Source organism: Asterias amurensis, chromosome 11 (assembly GCF_032118995.1).
Source record: "Asterias amurensis chromosome 11, ASM3211899v1".
NCBI lineage: Eukaryota > Metazoa > Echinodermata > Asteroidea > Forcipulatida > Asteriidae > Asterias > Asterias amurensis.
Genome location: NC_092658.1, coordinates 18,912,465 through 18,920,176, shown reverse-complemented (window position 1 = coordinate 18,920,176; position 7,712 = coordinate 18,912,465). Strand labels below are relative to the sequence as shown.

The 7,712-nt window shown below is 34.0% G+C and overlaps 1 long non-coding RNA gene across 1 annotated transcript; it reads right to left on the bottom strand.

Annotated features, from left to right (window-relative positions):
- LOC139944480 (uncharacterized) lies at positions 1-2,475 on the bottom strand. Its single transcript, XR_011786968.1, has 3 exons — positions 2,329-2,475; positions 1,224-1,984; positions 1-879 (listed from the first exon to the last, which is right to left on the bottom strand). It is a non-coding gene; the product is annotated as an uncharacterized lncRNA (long non-coding RNA).
- Between the last annotated feature and the right edge of the window lie 5,237 nt (positions 2,476-7,712).

Below are 7,712 nucleotides of genomic sequence, written 5' to 3'. Positions count from 1 at the left end.
CAGCTCAATGTTGTCATGGTTCCCAGTGACATCTCATTGATGAGTAGATGTACGTCCCTCACAGAGCGGAACAGCTCAATGTTGTCATGGTTCCCAGTGACAGCTCATTGATGAATAGATGTACGTCCCTCACAGAGTGACACAGCTCAATGTTGTCATGGTTCCTGTTGACAGCTCATTGATGAGTAGATATACGACCCTCACAGAGCGGAACAGCTCAATGTTGTCATGGTTCCCAGTGACAGCTCATTGATGAATAGATGTCATCCCTCTGAGCTTTGAGAATCTCTCAGCGTTGAACCTGTAGTGTATTCTTCCAAAAAGCATACAGACTGCCTCGTGTTAGAACATCTTAACACTAGGTTTATTTGTATCTATGCAACAGTCAAAATAAGCAACATGTATGAATCTTCAAATGCTAGTTCCTTGATACTTCAAAATTTAAGATAGAAGCATATTTCATCTTTTTCTTTGTGTCTCATTTTATTATTATTCTAGTAGTTCCTCAAATTGTGCAATAGAACTAGATTGTTTTGTGTATACATGTACACTTTGAATTATGGATATAAATGTAGAGTTGAACTAAAATTAAATTGAAGTATTTCTCTGGAGGGATTGGTACTGATACTAATTTGGTAATTTTTGATCTTTCAGATTGAAACTTATCCATTTTGTTCTCAATATTTATCATGAATATGATTTGGTTAAGTCAACTTACCGTTTAAAATGCCACATCTCACTACCTTCTTACCCTCACACCTATCCAAGGTCATCCAGGTTCCAACTGATAGCCGCAATGATGTCACTCCCTGCACCGTGATGTCACTCCCTGTGCCGTGATGTCACTCCCTGTGCCGTGATGTCACTTCATCGTCAATCCTGAAAACAAATCAAATTTCATTTTTTGAAACATGTTAACCTTACAAATTATTCTTCAAAGACTACAAATATGAAATGTTTTGTAATCTAATAATGCATCACTGGGCTAATGTTGAAGTCCCAACAAGTTTGACAATAAATAGTTGGGGTTTGACTGCATACAAAACAACGGCAGTTGTGACTTAGGATAAACTTCTTCAAGGTTGCATGCTCAACTCCAAACTAAAAAACTTATGTTTGTAAAGGTTTTGGTTAAACAGATGAATTAAACATAGCGTCATGGTACAAATTACAGGCCTACATTTAGACTAAGTTATAAAGCTGAATTAATAGAAAAGTCTTACCCCAAGATTCCATTCATTAACTTGTTAATGAGTAGCGGAATTCTTCTTACAGCAAGACACACCTCTTATGTGAATGTCCGAGCGTTGAACCTGTGGAAAATTCTTCCAAAAAGCATAAAGACTGCCCCGTGTTAGAACAATTTAAAAAAAATACAACTAGAAAGGCTACATCATTTACAAACAGAAATACATAGACTTTTGTTATTGTATTCTCTTTGGTTCATGTTTTGTTCTTGATTAGTTCCACATGGACACTAGGCTTATTTTGATTGCAGCAAACAAAATAAGCAACATGTACAGATCTTATATATGCATAAGTATTTCAGATAAAAGTGTTTTGCTCTTTTTCATTGTGTCTCATTTAATTATTAATCTAATAACTCTTCACATATATCTTTGTTTGATAGACCTCTATATATTTACTTGTATAAATGTACACTTCGCATTATGACAATAAATTTAGAGTTCAATTGAATTAAATTATTTCGCAGGAGGAATTGGTACTGATACTAATTTTGTAATTTTAGATCTTACCGATTGAACCTAATCCATTTTGTTCTCAATTATTATCATGAATATGATTTGGTTAAGTAAACTTACCATTTGAAATGCCACATCTCACTGCCTTCTTACCCTCACACCTATCCAAGGTCATCCAGGTTCCAACTGATAGCCGCAATGATGTCACTCACTGCATGGTGATGTCACTCCCTGTGCCGTGATGTCACTCCCTGCACCGTAATGTCACTTCATCATCAGTCCTGAAAACAAATCATAATTCATTTTTTGAAACATGTTAACCTTAAAAAAATTTCTTCAAAGACTACAAATATGAAATGTTTTGTAATCTAACGATGCATCACTGGGCTAATGTTGAAGTCCCAACAAATTTGACATTAAATAGTTGGGGTTTGACTGCATACAAAACAACGGCAGTTGTGACTTAGAATAAACTTCTTCAAGGTAGCATGCTCAACTCCAAACAAAAAAACTTATGTTCGTAAAAGTTTTGGTTAAACAGATGAATTAAACATAGAGTCATGGTACAAATTACAGGCCTACATTTAGATTAAGTTATCAAGCTGAATTAATAGAAAAGTCTTACCCCAAGATTCCATTCTTTAACTTGTTAATGAGTAGCGGAATTCTTCTTACAGCAAGACACACCTCTTATGTGAATCTCCGAGCGTTGAACCTCTGGAAAACTCTTCCAAAAAGCATAAAGACTGCCCCGTGTTAGAACAATTCAAAAACTAAAATACAACTAGAAAGGCGAATTCATTTAAAGAAAGATATACATAGACTTTTGTTATTGTATTCTTTGGTTCATGTTTTGTTCTTGATTAATTCCACATGGACACAAGGCTTATTTTGATTGCAGCAAACAAAATAAGCAACATGTATAGATCTTATATATATATATATAAGTATTTCAGATAAAAGTGTTTTGCTATTTTTCATTGTGTCTCATTTAATTATTATTCAAATAACTCTTCACATATATCTTTGTTTGATAGACCTCTATATATTTACTTGTATAAATGGACACTTCGCATTATGACAATAAATTTAGAGTTCAATTGAATTAAATTATTTCGCAGGAGGAATTGGTACTGATACTAATTTGGTAATTTTTGATCTTTTAGATTGAAACTAATCCATTTTGTTCTCAATTATTATCATGAATATGATTTGGTTAAGTCAACTTACCGTTTGAAATGCCACATCTCACTGCCTTCTTACCCTCACACCTATCCAAGGTCATCCAGGTTCCAACTGATAGTCTCAATGATGTCACTCCCTGCACCGTGATGTCACTCCCTGTGCCGTGATGTCACTCCCTGCACCATAATGTCACTTCATCATCAGTCCTGAAAACAAATCAAATTTCATTTTTTGAAACATGTTAACCTTAAAAATTATTCTTCAAAGACTACAAATATGAAATGTTTTGTAATCTAACGATGCATCACTGGGCTAATGTTGAAGTCCCAACAAGTTTGACAATAAATAGTTGGGGTTTGACATCATACAAAACAACGGCAGTTGTGACTTAGAATAAACTTCTTCAAGGTAGCATGCTCAACTCCAAACAAAAAAACTTATGTTTGTAAAAGTTTTGGTTAAACAGATGAATTAAACATAGAGTCATTGTACAAATTACAGGCCTACATTTAGATTTAGTTATCAAGCTGATTAATAGAAAAGTCTTACCCCAAGATTCCATTCTTTAACTTGTTAATGAGTAGCGGAATTCTTCTTACAGCAAGACACACCTCTTATGTGAATCTCCGAGCGTTGAACCTGTGGAAAACTCTTCCAAAAAGCATAAAGACTGCCCCGTGTTAGAACAATTCAAAAACTAAAATACAACTAGAAAGGCGAATTCATTTAAAGAAAGATAAACATAGACTTTTGTTATTGTATTCTTTGGTTCATGTTTTGTTCTTGATTAGTTCCACATGGACACTAGGCTTATTGATTGCAGCAAACAAAATAAGCAACATGTATAGATCTTATATATATATATAAGTATTTCAGATAATAGTGTTTTGCTCTTTTTCATTGTGTCTCATTTAATTATTATTCTAATAACTCTTCACATAAGCAACATGTATAGATCTTATATATATATATAAGTATTTCAGATAATAGTGTTTTGCTCTTTTTCATTGTGTCTCATTTAATTATTATTCTAATAACTCTTCACATATATCTTTGTTTGATAGACCTCTATATATTTACTTGTATAAATGTACACTTCGCATTTTGACAATAAATTTAGAGTTCAATTGAATTAAATTATTTCGCAGGAGGAATTGGTACTGATACTAATTTTGTAATTTTTGATCTTTCAGATTGAAACTAATCCACTTTGTTCTCAATATTTATCATGAATATGAATTGGTTAAGTCAACTTACCGTTTGACATGCCACATCTCACTGCCTTCTTACCCTCACACCTATCCAAGGTCATCCAGGTTCCAACTGATAGCCGCAATGATGTCACTCCCAGCACCGTGATGTCACTCCCTGCACCCTGATGTCACTCCCTGCACCGTGATGTCACTCCCTGTGCCGTGCTGTCACTCCCTGCACCGTAATGTCACTTCATCGTCAGTCCTGAAAACAAATCAAATTTCATTTTTTGAAACATGTTAACCTTAAAAATTATTCTTCAAAGACTACAAATATGAAATGTTTTGTAATCTAACGATGCATCACTGGGCTAATGTTGAAGTCCCAACAAGTTTGACAATAAATAGTTGGGGTTTGACTGCATACAAAACAATGGCAGTTGTGACTTAGAATAAACTTCTTCAAGGTAGCATGCTCAACTCCAAACAAAAAAACTTATGTTTGTAAAAGTTTTGGTTAAACAGATGAATTAAACATAGAGTCATTGTACAAATTACAGGCCTACATTTAGATTTAGTTATCAAGCTGATTAATAGAAAAGTCTTACCCCAAGATTCCATTCTTTAACTTGTTAATGAGTAGCGGAATTCTTCTTACAGCAAGACACACCTCTTATGTGAATCTCCGAGCGTTGAACCTGTGGAAAACTCTTCCAAAAAGCATAAAGACTGCCCCGTGTTAGAACAATTCAAAAACTAAAATACAACTAGAAAGGCGAATTCATTTAAAGAAAGATAAACATAGACTTTTGTTATTGAATTCTTTGGTTCATGTTTTGTTCTTGATTAGTTCCACATGGACACTAGGCTTATTTTGATTGCAGCAAACAAAATAAGCAACATGTATAGATCTTATATATATATATAAGTATTTCAGATAATAGTGTTTTGCTCTTTTTCATTGTGTCTCATTTAATTATTATTCTAATAACTCTTCACATATATCTTTGTTTGATAGACCTCTATATATTTACTTGTATAAATGTACACTTCGCATTTTGACAATAAATTTAGAGTTCAATTGAATTAAATTATTTCGCAGGAGGAATTGGTGCTGATACTAATTTTGTAATTTTAGATCTTTCAGATTGAAACTAATCCATTTTGTTCTCAATATTTATCATGAATATGATATGGTTAAGTCAACTTACCGTTTGACATGCCACATCTCACTGCCTTCTTACCCTCACACCTATCCAAGGTCATCCAGGTTCCAACTGATAGCCGCAATGATGTCACTCCCTGCACCGTGATGTCACTCCCTGCACCCTGATGTCACTCCCTGCACCGTGATGTCACTCCCTGTGCCGTGCTGTCACTCCCTGCACCGTAATGTCACTTCATCGTCAGTCCTGAAAACAAATCAAATTTCATTTTTTGAAACATGTTAACCTTAAAAATTATTCTTCAAAGACTACAAATATGAAATGTTTTGTAATCTAACGATGCATCACTGGGCTAATGTTGAAGTCCCAACAAGTTTGACAATAAATAGTTGGGGTTTGACTGCATACAAAACAACGGCAGTTGTGACTTAGAATAAACTTCTTCAAGGTAGCATGCTCAACTCCAAACAAAAAAACTTATGTTTGTAAAGGTTTTGGTTAAACAGATGAATTAAACATAGAGTCATGGTACAAATTACAGGCCTACATTTAGATTAAGTTATCAAGCTGAATTAATAGAAAAGTCTTACCCCAAGATTCCATTCTTTAACTTGTTAATGAATAGCGGAATTCTTCTTACAGCAAGACACACCTCTTATGTGAATCTCCGAGCGTTGAACCTGTGGAAAACTCTTCCAAAAAGCATAAAGACTGCCCCGTGTTAGAACAATTCAAAAACTAAAATACAACTAGAAAGGCGAATTCATTTAAAGAAAGATATACATAGACTTTTGTTATTGTATTCTTTGGTTCATGTTTTGTTCTTGATTAGTTCCACATGGACACTAGGCTTATTTTGATTGCAACAAACAAAATAAGCAACATGTATAGATCTTATATATATATATAAGTATTTCAGATAATAGTGTTTTGCTCTTTTTCATTGTGTCTCATTTAATTATTATTCTAATAACTCTTCACATATATCTTTGTTTGATAGACCTCTATATATTTACTTGTATAAATGTACACTTCGCATTTTGACAATAAATTTAGAGTTCAATTGAATTAAATTATTTCGCAGGAGGAATTGGTACTGATACTAATTTTGTAAGTTTTGAATTTTTTTAAATGCTACATCTCATAACTGCCATCTTACCAAACACACCTATCCATAGTCCTCCATGTTCAACTGATAGACCGCAATAATGTCACTCCCTGCACCGTGATGTCACTCCCATGCAATAATGTCACTCCATCTTCAGTCCTGAAAACAAAAAAAAATTCACTTTTGAAACATGTAAACCTTACAAATATTTCTTTAAAGAACACATAATATACACAATCTACAAATACTTGTAAAAAAGAAAATATGAAATGTTAGTCTAACAATGCATCACTGGGCTATAATGTTGAATGTCTTAATAAGTCTTACAACAAATAGTTGGGGTTTGACTGTGCACACAAAACAACAGCAGTTGTGACTCAGGATAAACTTCTAAAAGGTAGCATGCTCAACTCCAAACAAACAAATCTTATGTTTGTAAAAGTTTCTGTTGGCACCGTACAAATTACAGGCCTACGTTTAGGTCGAGTTATCAAGCTGAAATAAAAGAGAAATCTTACCTCAAGATTCTATTCTTTAACTTGTTAATGAGTAGACGACGACGTCATTCTTCTTACGGCAAGACACACCTCTGATGTGAACCTGTGAGCGTTGAACCTGTGGAACATTCTTCCAAAAAGCATAAAGACTGCCCCGTGTTAGAACAATTTAAAAAAAATACAACTAGAAAGGCTACATCATTTACAAACAGAAATACATAGACTTTTGTGATTGTATTAATTGGTTCATGTTTTGTTCTTGATTATTTCCACATTAACACTAGGCTTATTTTGATTGCAGCAATCAAAATATGCAACATGTATGAATATTAAAATGCTACTTCCTTGAAACTTAAGTATTTCAGATAGAAGTATATTTGCCTTTTTTTCATTGTGTCTCATGTAATTATTATTCTTTATAATTCTTCACATATCTTTGTTAAATAGACCTCACTATATACTTGTATAAATGTACACTTCGCATTATGAAAATAAATTCATAGTCGAATTGAATTGAATTATTTCTCTGGAGGAATTGGTACTGATACTAATTTGGTAATTAATGATCTTTCAGATTGAAACTAATCCATTTCATTCTAAATAATTATCATAAATATATTCAGTGTAGGTCGACTTACCATTTTAAATGTCACATCTCACTGCCTACAGTTACCATAACACTCCCTGCGCCATGAATGTCACTACGCCATGATTGTCACTCCCTGCGCCATGAATGTCACTCCCTGCGCCATGAATGTCACTCCCTGCGCCATGAATGTCACTCCCTGCGCCATGATTGTCACTCCCTGCGCCATGAATGTCACTCCCTGCGCCATGAATGTCACTCCCTGCGCCATGAA